This window comes from Rhipicephalus microplus, unplaced genomic scaffold (genome assembly GCF_043290135.1).
Source record: "Rhipicephalus microplus isolate Deutch F79 unplaced genomic scaffold, USDA_Rmic scaffold_104, whole genome shotgun sequence".
NCBI lineage: Eukaryota > Metazoa > Arthropoda > Arachnida > Ixodida > Ixodidae > Rhipicephalus > Rhipicephalus microplus.
In genome coordinates this window covers 787,148-807,773 of record NW_027464676.1, presented here as the reverse complement: position 1 = coordinate 807,773, position 20,626 = coordinate 787,148, and positions in this window count along the sequence as shown.

Here is a 20,626-nt window from a genome sequence, read left to right as displayed (position 1 = left end):
TGTAGTTACAATGCTTGTTTGCAAGGCTGTCTAAAGCTTCATAATGCGTAGTGAAACCTATGCTAGCTATAGACGCGCCCTTTTACATGTAGTCGACGTGATGGAAATGTTCGCGTGGAGAAAAGAGCTGATACTCGGGGTTCCAACTGCTTAGTGCATATGCTTAAAAAGTGGGGTCTGTAAAACAGTGCGCAGTGCATGGGACCAGTTGGTGATTCACGCACGCAGTTTAGACAATGACAATGAAGGTTTTCGGCTCAGCATGTCAGCAGGTGTGTTTGACAAGCGCGGTTCAGAAATGCAGCTGTAATGAATAAATACAAAGACGATCATACCCATATGATTATTGATGCAGAAAAAATGGCACAGTAACCTAACAACCACGTGAGCAAACCATCGGTTGCTTTCCAAAGAACTTTAGTACGTGGCAAATCACGCATGTGGCTAAAGAATCTGCTACTCTGCCTTGTGCTTCGAGTGTAGCAATTATCTAGCGCGCAGTATACATCAATCTGTGAAATAATTTCCTTTTCAACCAAATTCGCAGCACACTCATATTAAACAAATTCATGAGCTGACTGTTTATGTAGGAAGACACACAGTGGCACTTGGCATTCGTTCCTCATGCGAAAACCATTTTTTAGTGCCTCACACGAAGACGTGATTAGTAATTTAGCCTAATTGCGCTGTACTGAAGGAATGGAATTATAGAGAAATTTGCAGGACACACATTTGGTAATGCTTGATTTTTTTGGTCAGTGGAACAACAATAATATTTAGAAACCTACTAGCTGAAGTGGAATCCTCGCTCAAGCTAATAATAAAAGCCGAGAGCTATTACGAGCCATATATTGTGTCGAAATACTGCATCATGAGCTCCTCGCGTGCTGTGCTCCTTTAAAAAAGTTTGTCGTTATGTTGTCGAAAAAATTCCGCCATATCCACGAAGTGAATGATGATGAGTGGGCGAAGCTCCGGAGGTAAACCTGGTAAACCATAAATCCTCTGTACATTTTGCCCACTCGATTTTATTACATCGCTCCCCATAGCGTACGTCGCCGCACTAAATCGAACGATCGCCTTCAACCAATGACACGCGCCATATGTGACATCATTCCTATTTAATAAGATCTCGCGTCTTTCATCAACTATAAGTACCGCTTTCTAGTTTATAACATCTTGCATCTTTTCATCATCAGCTACAAGTACCACCATCTAGTAAACACTACAAGAACTAAACGAGAGGTAGCTACATACAGGAGACGGTACCGCCATCTAGTGAACACTGCAAGAACTAAACTAGAGGTGGCTACATACAGGCTACAGGGGACGCACAGCCCACGCCCTAAGGAGCTTCGCCCCTAAAAAAAAAAAAACACCGTCCATTTCACTGTTCTCAATGCAGCCCACCGCCCGACGTAAGGTCATGAACAGCTTGCCGTCCAATACTCAGGTCACTCTGAATGGCCTATTGTGTGCAGCACGAGCTGTGGACTGGTGCTGACGGGGGTCGCTAATTCACCGCCCCCTACCTTTCCGGGCCAATTTTGCATTAACTCACCAACTGACTCTAGCAGGGAACAATGGTTCATATGCTTCGAAGCATTCTAAACTCGGTTTCGCTCGAAAGGAACATTCAAAGCCTTTAATTTCACTTTGGTTCAGTTGAACAGCCACTCTAAGTAACTCCTTTCACGCAGGCATGCTTTTCTCTGCGCTAACGCACTACGTCGAGTGCTGTTTAGTACCGCTTGAAAAGGCAACTGGTCCGCACCACCAGTCTGCCTGATTGCTACGTGAAGCAAAGTATGTCAAAATAACACTGACTGTGTTCGTTTCATTTTTTCTGCAACGTAAAATTGCGACAGTGTGCGTTTCCAACGGCCGCGCAGGAAATAGTTTCATTCTAGTAGCATAAGACCATGCGTGATCCTGACATTTTGATCCGTTCATAGCCTTGCCACTAAAGTTCATTACTTTAACTTTAATCGCTCATTTCAAATGCATAGTTTGTGTATTACGTGTGACGTGCGTAGTTACAAGTATGCCCCCAAGGAAGTCACGTGCAAATGACGTTTTGAATAATCAAGCTTGCCTGCTGTATAGGTAGGTTGCCGTTATTGTCTACCTGCCTTCGAATTCACAAAGGTGACTGCCTAGCTAACAAACCCGCGTAACATTTATCCCTGTTAAAACTACTTACGCTTATAAAACGGAGTACTATCAGGTCTTAGATACAGCAAGAATGATCATTTCATCTAGCATTGTGTTGACGCTAACAGCACGCATATATTTCTGCTCACTTTCCTTTACGTTCTTACGTCTTCAGTAATGTGCTTCTTCGCAAGCTTATTTATTACTATATTTATTTTTACCTAACGCAGCTCAGTGGTGAATGATGAAAGTGTCAATCTCCTCAAGATTGCTACACGAATGAAAATGAGATTATATTGATAACCATAACGAGGCGGATGATTATAGGAACTCAAAGTTGTGGGATATACCGAGAAAAAGTCATACCTTAAGCATGGTCTCTGTTCGTTTTGCGCAAATATCAGCTACAGTGATTAGTGATGGTATAGCCATGACCTCAACGGTTCACTCAGGCAATGCTCTATTGCTACGGTGTCAGCTCAGCCAACTGTGGGTGGACAACGTCTGACGACCCAAAATAAAGTTCTTCAAAAATGATATGTCTTTCATTGTCACCGAATTAAGATTCACCAGAATGTCTCATTGAAAAGTGTACAAATTTTATCTGTCGTTCTAACCCTTCTCAACATCCCAATTATTATCGCTTAATTCGTTTATTAAAAATGCATAACTCCACTCACTGAATGGCGTTCTAGCGTGGTCAGGTTCAGTATTTATTTCGCTGCTTACGTTTCGCCACTCTTTGGCAATGGCGTTGAGAACATAAACTCTGCATGTATTGACAAGTGCTCTGTTTACAAACAATAAATTAGAACGCATGATATTGCCGTTTGCTGGAAGTGTAAAATCAAGCTTCATAGTGTGGCACACATTTCATTGTATGGCATACCAAGAACCCCTTTAGGAAAGCCTAGTTTCGCACTGAGCGTGTTGCCACTGTGGGAATTACCACAAACAGCGCGCCGCTCCTTGGCGCACGATCGCGCCGACGGGTGAGAAGTCGTTGCGACATGCTTCTCGATAGTGTGCGCGCACCATTCCCGGCTGTCGCCACCATTAAGAGGGTTATTGAAGCCGATCGCGTTTGCGAATGATGACGTGGACACAGACGAGGCGTGAGCCAGGGAAGCCTACCGCAAGCGTCGGTGGTGGAAAACCAGCAACACCGACGATGTGCAAGTCAATCGATAGCATTCGAGAATACAGACGGCGCGCGGGTAACATCGACCACACGCGAGCCAAGGAAGCCAAGCGCAAGCGTCTTCAACGCGTCCCGCATCCCGTGTCTTAGCGTTTCAAACAAACGTTTACTCAAGTACACGCTACACCGAGTTTCGCTTTTAACTGTTCTTCCAGCAACCGCGTCGACGACCGTTTTAACCGGGTCAACGCCGTGCGCAGCGCTGCTGCTTCGCATTCCATCGGGGTTCCCTTCGTAAAGATGGTTCATTTTGAAAATTGGCCTTTATAGGCACCGAAAGACATTTGGGCACAAACGTAAAAAATGGACATTTATGGGCACTAGAAAACACTACAAAAGTCCTTGTAAACATCTAATTCGTGCTTATATATTGAAATGACACAATTGAAATGTAAAGAAAAGAATGGGCATTTGGCTATATTCTGGTTATTTTCATACTAGTTTTATCGCTCGTTTTGTTTCTTGCGTTCACCCATTGCGTTGTGTGTACATTTGATGTTGCATTGTGCGTGAAGCCCGTCCGGCTTGAGCCAAAAGGTTAGCTTGCAGTATTTCAAATGAATGAATAATCAAACACACAACAAATTAAATACATAAATAAATAATAAATAAAAGCACGAATATAGTCACAATATAGCCATACGAAAATGAAGAAGGCGCACCATGCGACTACTTCGACATAGTTGCCCGAATACTAAGAACAAGTATACCCAAACAACAAAGACACCGGCAGTTTGTGTTTATTTAGCGTCAAGAAAAGCCCAAATTACATCAGGAACTCGACTAATCTCATATTTCATGCTGGATCGCACGCGTCGCTTTCACTGATCAGGTTTCGGCAGCCCGCGCTATATCTATCTCGTTTCTGGAACGGGAAGTCTGCCCCAGGCCTTAACGGCAACCACACCCAGGCTCTGTGGATGAATGATGCAGGAACTTCAGGGGGCCCGCTGGCTGTATACACAGGAATACAAGCATCTCGAGGCACGCAATCATTCCCTGTGTGTATTAGGCCTCTCTGCAAATGGCGCGCACAGCGGCACTCCTGGGCGTGTCCCATGGAATTACGGATAGTGAGGACTACGGGACCGGAGTGAGCATGATGTGCTACGCGCAAATGCGTCAGTAACCATTTGTTTTCACGGTCTGTTCTGGATATCTAACTCGAAGGGCCTGAAGAAAAAGATAACAATTCGTGAATTACGCTTTGCCTATCTCTGGCCAGACGCTACAGACACTAGTGTGGCCCGTAATATACACCACTGTTTCCACAAAGCCCATGCGTGCACACTAAAACTCGGAGATTATGCGCTAAACTGTGCTTTAGTTAAAGTTCTTTGCTGTGGCTTAACCGTACACAAAGGTGGCTATGGTTGGTTTTGGCTATATCTATGTAACATGATGCTGGCGAATGAGGGTGTATAAATTGAATCCAATGACGTCAGTAATATCGTTATTGGTGTCTTCCTACATTTCCATGTCCTTACTGGCGAGTATGTTCTTCCTTTCTTCGCGTCACATAGCCTTAATGTTGGCTGGTTGCCTGAAGTTTGATTGATTGATATGTGGGGTTTAACGTCCCAAAACCACCATATGATTATGAGAGACGCCGTAGTGGAGGGCTCCGGAAATTTCTACCACCTGGAGTTCTTTAACGTGCACCCAAATCTGAGCAGACGGGCCTACAACATTTCCGCCTCCATCGGAAATGCAGCCGCCGCAGCCGGGATTCGAACCCGCGCCCTGCGGGTCAGCAGCCGAGTACCTTAGCCACTAGACTACCACGGCGGGGAGTTGCCTGAAGTTTGAGAACCTCTTACGAGAAGTTTCTACGTTGGAGCTTTTAATGAACTTGAATAGTTCAAAAAGATAAATATAAAGGTCGAAGGCTGGCCTGCGTCTAGGGATATATATATATATATATATATATATATATATATATATATATATATACATATATATATATATATATATATATATATATATATATATATATATATATATATATATATATATATATATATATATATATATATATATATATATATATATATAGATAGATAGATAGATAGATAGATAGATGGATAGATAGATAGATAGATAGATAGATAGATAGATAGACCAGACAGACACAGATAGATAGATAGATAGATAGATAGATAGATAGATAGATAGATAGATAGATAGATAGACAGATATATAGATAGATAGATAGATAGATAGATAGATAGATAGATAGATAGATAGTAGGATAGATAGATAGATAGATAGATAGTAGGATAGATAGATAGATAGATAGATAGATAGATAGATAGATAGATAGATAGATAGATAGATAGATAGATAGATAGATAGATAGATAGATAGATAGATAGATAGATAGATAGATAGATAGATCAAATGCGAGTTGCGTGTTTCTTAAATGCGGCAGGTGTGTGCGATCACCTTTGCCTAAGTTTAGTGCTGACTCTAACATTCAGCATAATAATTTAGGCTATTTATGAAGATTCGCTATGGCCTATGATTTTCAAGAATACTATCACCACCTATTGTGGCAAACGCTCTGACTGCACATTTCTTTTTAACAAATAATGTTATGTAGCTTTAGAATCAAGACGTAGCATTGCTTCGCTCATTGGCTCCTTGCATACAAAGAACCAATTAAAAAAAAGAAAACACTATCGGTGTATGTTACTACGTAATGTGCCCCTGGACACGCTGACATTTATTGCGTGAACAAGAAGTGCAGGCAAATTTTTCTTTTCAAGCCCTGACGTGACAAACCCTTAGAGGAATACAAGACGACATCGATCAGCCTTTGTGTTCTTTTTTTCAATTATGCCTACAACTCAAGCAGCTTCGCCTTTAAAAAAAAGGGTTTTATACAATAACACCTAGAGCGGAATCTGGCACTAGTGTCTATGGGCTCCTTCAGCGGCGCCTGTACCCCCATGGGAATTATGGAAAGTACAGGCTTAGATCTGCTTCAGATGGATCACGTCCTTGAGATTCACGACGCTTGTCTGCGGAGTGTAAAACAAAGTGATATGAAGTTATGCCTAACTGAAACTTGCTTCATCTTTTTCGTACGCAAACTTTATTGCAAAATGATTTTGTGACTAGGCTGTAGAAGCGAAACCTGGACAAGTTTAATCATCCATGTATGCAATGCTCTGACATTGCGTTTCAGATTTCGCATCAAGATGTAATGAATTATTTTTTACAACATTTCAAAACAAACATTAATGTTTTGTCCTCGAAAGTATGCAATATCTACTTATAGAAATAACAGCACAATATTAAGTGAGAAACACTTAATGTTTTGTCTGCTGCGATGCCAGGCGCATCTGTTCAAGTGGTCTGCGCCCAACACGCCTTCTGTTTTGTTGTGAAGTCGAGTCAGAAGAGTGTGGTCGTGCGTCTACTTCACGTCGCCGTCATTTTGCAGTTGATTTCAACAAGTTTTGGCAAGACGCACTAACAACAAACGTGAACTCGATGTAATATCCTGCACTTGCATGGGACGCTACATCTATGCGCAGCGGTGAGTGGACGACGCTTTGATAAACAAGCTTATGATGCGAAAAAAAACATGAGAGAAAGACAAGGGCTTGTCCTTCTCTCGTGTTTTTTTTTTGCGTCATAGACTCGTTAATAATTAACCAACACGCCCAACAAGTCGCTCTGCTTCACTTAAACTGTCAAACACGACTTACACAACTCCAGCGTTGCAGCAAGTTGAGAGGCCTAGCAGTTTGCAGCTTCTTTGAACAATAAGGGGCACCTTCAGTCCTTTGAACCCGCCCCACTACTCTCTCTACGCAAAGAATGAAACAGAAACTGAAGAAAAGATCCGTAGACAGTTCACCGGCTAACGCGATGCAATCCAAAGCATGTACTTCCCAAAATTCTCCCGAGGGTACACAATCGCAGCGCCAGATTCTTCTCTAGGTATTGTTGTATGGTACTCTATGGGTGTTGGCTTGTCCCGCGTTCTCGTAGCCACCTCCTCCAGTTTTCGGAATGTTCACTAGATAGCGCTGGGGCTACTCTAGTGCTATAATTGTGAACTAGATGGCGCTCACTGCGTTGGAGACCCGTACTTCCACGTCAGATGAGATCGTTAGATGGCGGTGACATGAATGTACGAACAAACAAACAAACAAACGAACAAACAAACAAACAAACAAACAAACAGACAGACAGAAAGACAGACAGACAGACAGACAGACAGACAGACAGACAGACAGACAGACAGACAGACAGACAGGCAGGCAGGCAGACAGGCAGGCAGGCAGGCAGGCAGGCAGGCAGGTGGACGGACGGATGCTCCGCCCCACTCATAATCATTCACTCCGTCAATATGCTGTGATTATTTTCACATAGCAATGAAAACCTAAAGCTGGGATCCGGCAAACAGGTTAAAGTGTAATTACAGTGTACAATGCGCACTCATATTATACATGCACGTTAATGCAAAGTGCAATGAAATCGTATAGTACAACAAAATACATTCTACACTCAATAACTGCCCTTGAGTGATCAGAAGGCACTTGGTAGGTATTTGCTTCCACAAGCTAACCAACACCCAAGAAAACAAAGGAACAATGAATTGAAGCAGAGAAAACGTAATTTAGTGTAAGAGCTATTGGCACGGTATGTGTAATGACGCATATATATATATATATATATATATATATATATATATATATATATAAATATATATATATATATGAGATCTAACAGACAGTAATGCCAAGGAATGCGAGAGAGCATCGAACGCGTTATTCGAAGGTCGTAGGTTTGATTCCTGCTCACGGCTGGTTATTTTTTCACCCATTTTTCTTTCTTCTTATTTACAATCCATTGGTTCTAATAACTTTCCCTGTACATTCCTTGGCCTTACTATCTGTTAGATCTCATTAATATTGTCTTAAAACACGGAAAAACGAGCCCTTAGGTATACACTGCTTTCCCTTATATATATATATATATATATATATATATATATATATATATATATATATATATGTGTGTGTGTGTGTGTGTGTGTGTGTGTGTGTGTGTGTGTGTGTGTGTGTGTGTGTGTGTGTGAGTGAACCAGCGAGTTGCAGTGTTTGTGCGTCCATACAGCGCAAGAAGTACAGAAAATAGCGTCGTAGGGAAGCACGGACTGTATGCTGCTGACTTGAAATATTCGGCGTGAGAGAGTGACGCACGGAGAGTGCACGGTGCGGAATATGGCACTTCCGTGCCAATAACAACTTCCTGTTGAGCTTGAAAGGAACGAATACGTAGCTACAATAACCTATATGTACGAGTCACTATCCGAAGTTGCTTCATTCCAATTGCGTTCCTCGAGGAAATTATGCGGAAACTGCGTTCACGCGTTCTTATTCGCGAAAGAGCAACGTGGTTAGGCAAATATGCAACCATTGTTGCAACCTCTCCACGCACTGACGCGCCCAGAAAATTGCATCAGCACCGTCAGGCTTGCAAGAAGAAACAATACACGCATAAACAAACGAAACAAAAAAATGTGTCAATGGCCGTAAAGAGAGTGCGACGCTATATACGAATGAAATCTCGGGCACGAAGCCAAACAAGAACAAGTATAAAGATAAAGCAAGAACAACATATAAATCAATCTTTAGCTTCAAGTTTGTTCGGTCAGGGCAGCACGACGACGCTAAGGAGCCATCTCTTGTTGTTTTCCTCTCGCGAAATCTTGTTATAACGTGGTTTCTTTATAAGCACCGTTCAGTCGAGTTTTCACGTCTGACTACAGCGCCAGAATACATAGCCTAGCGGATGAAAAAAGAAAACTTGAGACGACATCGGTGAAAATGAAATGTGACGCGTGCGCCTCGCGCCCTGCGTGCATCTGTCGGTAGATTGTGCTGGGGATACATTGGGGACGTGAGCACGCGTCTCTTTTCTGCGTGCCCCTAAAGGTGAATGTCAGAAACTTTGAGACGGGGCAGTGTGAGCAACGCAGCTCCCCCTGGTAAGTGTGTGGTGCTTATAGAGCGCGGAGCGTACGACAGCGTGCAGTGACTTTGGCAAAGTTGCAGAAAGGCGGAGTGATGGTGCAGTGGTAAGGTGACGTAGTAGAAAACATAGAGGAGAGAGCGGGATGTGCCGCGTTTGACACTGTCTCGGCATTTGTAAATAGAGCCGGGGACTCGTGACTTCACGCACCTCTTCTGGTGTTGATTTTTTTCCTTCCCGCGACGTCGAGGCCGTGGTCCTTTCTTCTCTTACTTTAGGATGACTTGTCCGACGATGTGATGTGCCACCGGCCTGCTGCAGAAGACGTGCAAGCGTGGATTACAAGCCATAGTTCAAACATTAAAGAGAGACGCCTCCGTCTGGTGGTTTTGGGACGTTATCATATGGTGTTTTTGGGATGTTAAACCCCACATATCAACCAACCTATCCGTTATTCGCATTGCACGTGTTCATCAGTGGAAGTTTCTTCTCGCTAAACGAAGTTCTATCGTTCCGTTCCTTGTCGCACAACATTTTAGTTTATGCAGTATAATTTTACAAATTGAAGTAGTGTAAATATATAATTGTTCGGGTTCCACATCCGAAAACCACCGTATGATTATGAGAGACGCCGTAGTGGACGGCTCCGCAAATTCCAATTATCTTGTGTTCTTTGACGTGCAGGTAAATCTTTGCCCATGGGCCTCATGCATGTTGGCCTTCATCAGAAATGTGGCCAACAGGCCAGGATCACCGAAGTAATAGTGTAGCGTGGAGTTATTTTGATCCCACCTTCGATGAGTGTGTGTACGCTCGCTTCTAAAGACGCCTATGCAGAAGGGCTTAGTTTGGCACGTAAGACACTACTTTCGCTGTGTAAGCCTTTTTGAGATACAGGGTTGATGCGCGACCTGTAAGAGCTGCAACGTTCATGAGATATTAACTACGCCAGTGTAAAAAACGCTCGCAGAGCACTTGCAACGAAAACGAGATTGCTGCGCTTGTTATAACGAGCCTTCTACCTCATTAGCTTCCGGCTGGTTTACGCTCTTAGAAGTCCTCTTTTCTTGATTTCTTCGGACGAAGCCTCGAGCTTCGCAAAAAAATCTTCTTCATAATCAGCGCTGAGTGTGTTTCCATGTCGCTCGATTCTTCATTTTTTCTACGGGTCGTTATTAAATACCTTTTAATGGTGCGGTGCGAGCTTAGTTTTGAGGTGGATGAGACCTTTCGTTTTCGATGACTATCGTTAGGAAATAACGGCCTTCTTTTAGTGGTTCTTAAACGTTAAGAAATGAGTCTGACGCTTTTGCTAAAAATAAAAATAAAACATCTGATGGCTAAATTCAAAAGGATATGCCGGAGAAGTATAACGGGTATCATGTGATATTAATATTAACAGCTAGTATACCTTTCCCACTTCCTACAGCCATTTCAATGGCTGTAGGAAGCCAGTGAAATGTAAAAGATTGTGTTCTCGTTTCACTAATACTAATATTTTATGAATTTTTATTTTTTGTTCTGACATCACAGTTCAAGGCACATGCTATGAAAATTCAACACTGTCACGCCGATGCTGTATATTTATTTTCTGCTTGTGCACAGTGTTACAAAAGTTTATAATCAGGAATTTTATTGTCTTGTTAGCTAGAGTTATTTCGCAGTGAAGGAAAAAATTGCTAAATAGGGGCGTTTCGGGATCGCTTTGTTATATTGGTTTTGTTAGCGCAAGGGCAAGAATTGTGCATAGAGCGCCATGAGAAAAAGGCATTTCGCCCTCCGACAGTGTTACCAACAAATGTTTGGTTGAGCGAATTCGGAAGTTTTTCGTGTCAATAAGTAATTAGGAATTAGGGAGAAAATGTGGTACTGCGGCAGATTATAGCAAATATATATTTTTAAACGACACCTTCAGTCAACTTTTATTGTGCTACGCAGGCACCGCTAAACAAGATGATCAGATAGACATTTTAAAAGAACGTACGCTTACGACTTCAACATTTTACTCGTGAATTGTAGGCCTCTTCGTTCCCTTTTTCATGCAGTCACATAAAAAATAGAGCCACATTTTACTGTATTTTCAGAAGGTAAAAAATGTGGTCGAAATAACTGCAATGCGTATGCTGAAGTTTATGTGCAAAGCATGTGCTCGTGAGAAGAATAATGAGCGAGTATTATGGTAAGTGGCACAAAATCTTTAATGCTTCCCTGGAGGATCTATTATTTCACTTGCTCGATGTATGTGTGCTGCTTCAGTCGACGGCGCCACGGGTGTTTTCTAGAACCGCATCGCCCTCCTAATGAGGAACATTGTGTAAGTCAAGTATGTGTAAGTCAAGTTAGGTTGGCAGGAAGAAAAAACTGCCCCCCCCCCCTCCCCAAACACACGTAGCTCCATAAAGACTTGACCAAGCCGCAAAACGTGCATGTTTCACGATCACAATGTTTCACACGATTATATCAACGAATTAAAGAGAAGATGTCCCAGCATGAGAACTCTGTCTGAGAAATAAGAGAGATAAATCATGCTTCTGTTTTTTTTCTGCATATTTGATGTGGCAAAACAAAAAATAAAACGCAGAGATCCGGCAAAACTTGACGAGAGTTTCCGTTTTGTCAAAGCCAACTAGACCAGATTTTTTTCTTTTTTCACGTTTATCTTTCAATTTCAACCTCCTTTTTATTTCCCGTTTTTTCACGTTCCAACCAGCATGGATAGAATGAACGAGAATGGAGTAAAACTGTATCATCTGACGATGCCAGATAAGAAAAAAAAATTGGCAGCATATCCACGAGGTGAATGATGGAGAATGGGGCGAAGCATCCGTCCGCCCATTCATTCTTGCTTCCGTCCGTCCATGCGTCCGTCTGTGTGACCGTCCATGCGTGCGTCTGTTCGTGCGTCCGCACGTCCATTCATACGTCCGTCCCTGCGTTCGTCCATGCATCCGCCTCTGCGTCCGTCCATGCGTTCATCCATTCGTGCAGCCATCCATGCGTGCGTACATGCATCTGTCTGTGTGTCCGTTCGTCCATCTAGTCGACACTCCAAGTACCACCCACTCGCATCTTTTCATCATATATTCTGTATATAGAAGCGCCGCCATCCAGCGGACATTCCAAGGACTAAACGAGAGGTGGCACACGCACACTTTTTACCGCTTGCGCTTCGCGTCTACTTCCCACCTTTAACCACCTCGAGTTCATAGTATATATTTCTTCACTGTATTCATGGCACTGCGGCCGAAGGCTCGCTAAACCTTTCTCCGTCCATTCGTTTTTGCTTCTGTCCGTCCATGCATCCGTCTGTGTGTCCATCCGTGCGTCTGTTCGTGCGTCCGCACGTACATCCCTGCGTTCGTCCATGCACCTGCCCCTGCGTCCATCCATGCATCCATCCGTCCGTGCAGCCATCCATGCGTCTGTCCATGCATCTGTGTGTGTGTCCGTTCATCCATCTAGTCAACACTCCAATTAAGTACCATCATCTCGCATCTTTTCATCATATATTCCGCATATAGAAGCCCCGCCATCCAGCGGATATTCCAAGGCCTAACGAAAGGTGGCACACGCACACTTTCTTACGGTTTGCGCTTCGTGCCTACTTCCCACCTTTAACCACCTCGAGTTCATGGTTTATACTTGTCCACTGTATTCATGACACTGTGGCCCAACGCTCGCCAAACCCTTCTAATACCAAGGAGGTTATGCCCAGCGAGTATAACGTAGCAACCCTTTCTTTTCAGATAGTGGTCAGTGTACGTGCCGATGGCTGCTAATGGAGAATGAGAGACAGGAGAATTCCGTTTTTAGTTTACGCGCACGCTGCGAAATTTTTAAGTGCGAATGCACTTTATAAGTGACCCTGAATCCACCGTCTGCAGTGCGCCTCCTCCTCTCCCCTAGCAATGGCTGAGGAGCGGAGAGGAGCGTCTGTAGCAACGGCGCAGTGACGTCACACACCACGTGATTGTGTGCTCACCGTTCTCCGCTCAAGGCTGCGCGCGCAGCCACGACTTGCTGTATGGATCCATCGCAGGCATCAACCTCGACTGCGATACCTTTAACAACGAGTACACTGGAATGGAATGCGAGCATTGCACGCGTCGTTGAAGATGTCACGCCAGTTGAAGACAATGCAGCGCGGCGAAGGGCCCGTGATGACAAGCGCAAGCGGGCAAAGCGGGTCGCGGACATAAACATCATTACAGTGCGAATTTACTCTCACATATACGCGTAAACTCCCCAAGATTTCCCGAAAGGGTCTAATGGTACCTGGGAATCGCAATGTGATCCCACGGGGGAGTTTACGGTAACACACTGGCGAATGCCAACGGATTTTAACTTTACTCTCCCTCATAGCATCACCCGGTGCATTCGCACTTAACCATGTTAACCTTCGGGGAAATACTCGGGAGTTCAACAACGCACAGGGGAAATCTCCCACCGGCACCACCTTTCAGGTCAAAGCGTAAGACGTTTTACGCACTACTACGAGGGACGATCGGGGGCCGCTTTAAGGAGCTTCGCCCCTAAAAAGGTGCAAATGACTGCCGGTGGTGACAGTGATTAAGTACATTACGTATATGCGCCGTTGCAATATACATGCGTGGAATTACACTCTGCCCCCAGAGCTGCCTAAAAAGATGCACATCGGGAAGAAATAAGGAAGGAAAAAAATTATCCGAAAGTGAGAACGATGACAGTGCACAAAACATCGGATATTGACGTCCATCAGTAAGCAGCCTCAATATCGAAACAGATAGATAAGAAAAGAAATATGAACCGTCAATTTTTCGTCGTGTGGTAGTGCCTGTCACCCCGTGATTTCTTACGCTATGCGTGCCACAAGCGTAGTACACTTCAGATACATGTACTACACCAGCCACGATCGATATTTGATTAATGAGTGTATGACGTCAACAAGGGGAAGAAAATGCTCCACATGTGACGGCCTTGCTCCACAGGGCGTTTTATTTGGGAACATAACACTGACGTCTGCGCATACGTCATGTTTGGGTTATTGTAACGTCTTATCACGTGACGTGTTTGTTTATTTCTGCATTGCTTATTTGTGATGACCAAGTTCACGTTCATTTTGACTATGACTTCCCTAAGCTCCCGAGAGCTAATAAATGGACCGATTTGTGCTCACAAAATTGGTGGCTTTAGATGCGGCAGTGTTGTGCGGAACGATGCTCTAAGAAATGACGTTCCAGGAACCAGTTCCCTTTTGGAGTAACAAAGGGAAGCCGCGCTTCTATTAAGGATCGGTGGAAGAGTAACGGTAATGCGATACTTTTGCGTAGGAACGGCAGAAGAAACGGCGTTCCTTTTGTAAACGTTCATTGCATTGAACAGTTGCACGCACGCTGAACATAATGCAGAACAAGGCGGATTGGCGAATGCGTCACGTGCAGCAATCTACCACTCACCCGTCACTTCAATATGCTGCATCCCGGTTTTAACTTTAAGGCGCCCTCCGGGAGCACGGAGGAGTGCGCGATGTCGAGAGGGGCCACGTGTGGGAAGAACTTTCGATTACTTTTTCCCTTAGTATGATCCAGTCTGACAGCAATAATAGATTTGTGGGGTTTACCGTCCCAAAACCACCATATTATTATGAGAGACGCCGTAGTGGAGGGCTCCGGAAATTTCGACCACCTTGTGTTCTTTAACGTGCACCCAAATCTGAGAAGTCTGACAGCAATCAAGGAGTAGAGTGGAGTGTGGGAGTGTCGACGCACCTTGGAGAATTTCTGCTTCACATTTTAAATTGATTGAGCGCCATTGTAAGGCTGCCGCGAGAAAAGGGCGCACCAATTTAGGTGCGAAGCAGGTTATGGCGGAGTTCAATGCAGTGCATGGTGCGCGGCGGGACCACCCTCACTGCGGAAGCACAACTGATGGGCCAAGTGTGCTGCCAGAAAACGGCCACGCGTTAGCACTTTCTGGCCTGCGTGAGGGGATGGGTAAGACACTGTGGCCTCTCCCCCCTACACTATCTCAGCAATCATGTGATGGCGACAAGGAATGAGACTCGGCAGACTTGCGATGAACCTGCGTGGCGCGCTCACACAGGAGTAAGGGAAGAGTAACAGCAACAAAAAGTACAGCGAAATCATGTGCTCCACTTGCCAGGACACGCTAACATTGGACAAGGTGTCCTTCGTAAACGGAACATTAGACAGTTATAGTTTAGCGTTAGCGTGATAGCACAGGTTAAGGGAATGGCGCTACCGTGCAGCAAACGTTCGTTGTAGCACAGTCCCTTAATACCGTTCTGGTCACGAAACTTCTCCGTCACTCTATTGGAGAGCTTGATATGGTGCCAAGAGCGGCCGCTACGCGGCGCAAGCCGTCCTAGGGGGGCCATCGGCCCGCTGCGCCCGGCGGAACGCACTGGCCGCGGCGGCATCCCGAAGGCGTTGTGTGGTGGCAGCTCGCGGTTTCTGCATCAGCGAAACGCGAACTTCATGTGCCAGTGCACCGTGCTCAAGGTGGACGGCATGAAAATTCGAATGAACAATGCCTAAGACGTGCTGTGCGACGGGTTGCAGCTCCGGATACGGAAGCAACAAAGAAAAGACGTCGCTCTTCTGTTTCCCAAGTAGCGCCGAACTCCGAGAGAAATGGAAGCGAGCTATACCGCGGTTGGAAGCTGGCGGTTTCAGCTTCGAAAGTAAGAACGTTCGGGTGTGCGAAAAGCATTTTGATGCTAGCGACGTTGTGAGAACCGACGAGCACATCGTGGACGGGGTGGTCGTGTCGCTTGAGCGAGAGAAACCGAGGCTTCGCACGAACGCCGTTCCAAGAATTTTTGACGGGCTCCCGGCGTACCTGACAAAGCCGAAACCGCGTTCACGCATGCGGTGACGTGTACGCGAGGATTGTTGAGGGCATTTTGCTCGACAGCCGCACAGCGTCAGCAAGTGTAGGTTGTCTGTTGCACTTTTTAGGGACAACAGCTGAGGTTGTACACTTTTTTTTGAGATGTAGATTACATTTCTTCACTCGAGAAAAAAACAAAGCCTCGCGGGCAACTGTGCGCAGTTCATGCCCTGCATGTGGTGGGCGGAAGCCACAGTGTTAAGCATAATGGCTGTGTATGTGAGCACGCCTTCCCATTTTTATATAGTGTTGTATATCTTGTATACATTACACTGTAATATTTTCGTACTATTCATATTTTTCTGCATATAGTGTAAATAGTGTATATTCAAATACAGTTTATTTTAGGCAGTGAGCTAAGGCAGAGTGCAGCTGTTAATGAAACGAAATACACATTGTACAGTAGAGTCACAGATTGTGTAACATTGCTCAGAACAGCTGAAATAGTTTCTAGTGCTTTTCTTCTCCAAAGTGTTGTTCTCAGTGTATTTTGTGTAAATAAATGTTTTCCAACTTTCTCCCCATTACATGCACCATATGTGAATCCCCCATTCATAAGTACACACCTGACTACTAGGTGGCGTATCATTAGCACCAAATTTAAGATTTATTGCATGCCTTAAATCATAACCGCCCTTCCTCCCCTCCCAACCAAAAAATAAAAACAAATGTGTGATGAGGTACCTCGGTAGTGGCAGAGGCGGCCAATCGGCTAGCACTGGCATCAAAAGGAACTTCCAGATTAGGCTGCTGTACTTCCGTTCCCGGAGAAATCATGGGTTGTCGGCCAGTAATTAATAATGTCCTAAATAGTAAACACAAGGAAACGTCAAGCGGCGGGTGTCCCGTGTAAACTGCGTGGAAATAAGTGATCAATCAAATGTTGGGCACGTTTAGAGCGGTCGCGAAAGCCCTCGGCATCGAAAGTCCCCGCGTCAAAAAAGCGATCAGCGCTCACAAACGTGTGTCCAAAACAACTGCGCATTTGGGTCTAAACTCAATTGAAATGTCTGGAATAAAACTTCTGGCTCAACCATTCGGTTCATTTGAATACTTGGGTAGTAGCGCGCGAGAGGCGAGCCGGATATAAACCAATGTGATTGGTCCTGTACTACCCAGTCGTGTTTCATTTCGTTCACCTTCCTCCCCCTATTAGCGGCCCTACCAGAATATAAAGCTCACCTACCGCATAAACATAATCGCCCTTTGGCCGGGCGCAAATACAAACATGTCGAGCAGATCAAGCAGTAGCTGCTCGCATCAAGAGCATGGAGCATAAGCATCGTCTTTCAACACTTGCGAGCTATAGCTCGCAAGTACCGCTTCGAGGCATCGTAAGTATGCATATAATTGGGCTAGGAGACAATTATTGACACAATGCGTTATCGCACGGTGTGAGAACACTTTTAATGCGCTGCTGTTTATAAGGTGGGCCCGCACTTCCAAGTAAACTACGCGTGCGTTCCAAAGTAAACAGCTCTCATTCGTTGTCGACACTGGATCCAGTTTCATCTGGTGGCATTGATGCGTTCAGAGACGTTTAAAAAAAGGTAACAGGAAGAACAGCACGCACATAATCGCGTCGAAACGTCGGCCGCAGTGCGCATACAAGCCCAGCAGTGGCGGCGGCTTGTGGCCCCCATACGACGGGTGGCGCCTCTAGCGACAGATTTTGTCCTTATATCAACCTTCGGGCGGAGTTTCGTGACCAGAAAAGCATTGAAGGACTCTGGTTGTAGGCAGCGTCTTGTAGTTTAGCGAAAGAGCGCTTACGTGGTTCACGTGCTCCCAAGTGGGATGGTGGCGCCACCTATTATATGGTTAACAAGTTAAACGGTGAAAATGAAAAGAAAACAAGAATGTTTGCCTATGCCACCGTGCGAAGCATTATTAGAAGTTTATTTTAGTGATATTAGAAGTAAGCAAATATGAACCACGCACCAAACGAGAAAACAGCTAGGTTGTCGATGTGTTTACATCAATCTTGTAGTTATGCCTATGCGCGTTCGAAATGGCAAGCTATCTGAAAAACTACGCGAACTTATCCGTAATACTCGGTCATCGAAGCTCACTGAAGGCAAGCGAAGCCACTTTGAACAGTCGTTTGCTGCGAACAAGGTGAATCTTTCAAGAACTACGCCAAAATCAATTCGAAGCGGGCGTCCGAGAGCGCCGCCATGTTTACGTGCACTACGTACACCTACGCTACCACGGTAACGTGAAATCTGAAAAAAATACCGCGCGAACGGTAAGCGGTGCGCGTAACGAACGTATCTGCATATGCGCACTTAGATTCCGGTATCACGGTACGCCCGGTATCACGGTAAGCCCGGTATACTATAACTCTCTATTATTTCGACCTATGCACTGCTTCACAGGCAGGGTCACTATAGTAGGACATGATGTAATTTTTTTTAACCTCAACGACTTCTCTGATTGGCTAACAGCTTGTGTGTGTGTGTGTGTGTGCGTGCGTGTGTGCGTGTGTGTGTGCGTGCGTGCGTGCGCGTGCGTGTGTGTGTGTGTGTGTGTGTGTGTGTGTGTGTGTGTGTGTGTGTGTGTGTGTGTGTGTGTGTGTGTGTGTGTGTGTGTGTGTGCATTTTGATTGAAGCTTGAGCTTGCCCAAGAACACGACAGCGCAATCGGCCTCCATGTGCCGCTTTACGAGTTGCAAGTGTGACTTCGATTCTCGGTCAATGCTTTACCTATGCCGCAAAAAAAAAAAAAAAAACGAGCGTGTGCACGCGTACAATACGCGATTTCAAACATTTTAAAAGGCCTACGGCAAGCACAGTCGCGAAGTGCTCATTTAACCATATTTCTGCATTTTAGAAATTAGGGAAGCGTCGACTGGGTTAGGCAAACGTGACCCTACGCAGCTGTTGACCTTGCCTGAGCGCTTTGTAATGGGTAGGTTTTTGAAACAGCCAGTCTCTGTTGATGTCTGCTGTCATTTTGCGCTCCTGCAAAGCAACACTATATGCGTTAGGAAGACTGGACTAATTACATTATATTTTTATGTCTCGTTTTTCCGAACCAGTTACAAAAAGTTTACCTGACTATTTGGTAGAATGCCAGCTGCTTGTTATATATGTAAAAAGCTTGGGTTCTATACGCATTTCAACCTCTCTTAATTATTTTTATTTATTTGCAGTTATCCTGAAACTTTTGCTCAAGGACGCCCTCCCCCCCCCCTTTTTTTTTTGCCCACAATCAACAAAGCCGATGCTGACACCAGAATTTGAAGTAATACAAAATCTTCAGCGATATCATGTCATTTTATGAAGTGCAGTATTCTGACAGCCTATTCAATGGCCGATGTAGAAAATGCCATATGAGGGCACTTGTAACAAACGAGTACTAAAGCTACAGTTAGACATATTTGTAGTATAGCCTGTGACCTCTAATAAGTTCGTCTAGGATCTTTTCCGCACACACTTTCTATCTACATATAAACTACCGCTTCGATGTCAGATTCTTAAAATATAAGCAGCACTAAATGAGCACAAAGTTTCTCACTTCATTTGGCTTCGAGATCATCTAGCCACATATTTTGCTAATAAATTCAACGTAACGGTAATGAACCGACACGTTTTAATTTTTGGGACGTTACTCTAACGAGTTCCTTTTGCACTTAAAAAACTTGTAACGGTAACTTGTTCCAAAGTTGCGAAGGAACAAGGAACGAGGTTTTTGTTCTTGTTTGAGAGGAACTCGCACAACACTTCTATGCGGGGGTACCTCTTTGTAGACAGGAATTATTTGTGGCATATTAGTGGCTCTGGAATGACAACCTGTAAAAATGTATATAAGTGTACCAGTGCATATGTTTACACTTTTCACGGGCTCCATAACAAGGCAGCAGCTTTTATTAAAGGTATGAAGCCTTGTACAGTATTGAAATACTGGTAACGCGTTAGCGGTAACTGGTGACTCTTTTCAGTCATTTGTAAATGTAAGTAGTCATTTTTATGTTTTAGAAACTTGTAACTGTAACACAGTAAACTTTCACATAGTACCTGTTATGGGAATGGCCCTTAGAGTTACTTTTGCTTTTATGAAAAAAAACACATTCAAAAGCAACATATATTGAATGCCTTCCAATATTTTGAACTCTTTTGTTTATTATATCCTCTTCAACTTTCAAATTTCCATACTAAGGCTCCCACCGCAGTTTAAGATGAGGCCGCAAAGAACTCAATCTTACTGGCGAAAAACCGAGGTCGGAGGTTGGTCTTCAACGCAACTTTACGTTTTTGCTTGTATGTCAAACCAAGGCATTGGTCAAAGAATTCTGCCGCTGTTTCCTTTACCAATGGAAGGCACGCCCGTTCTAGCCCGATAGCGTGAAGAAGCTAGTTTGCAGACATGGTGGTGTCGGCGTCGGTG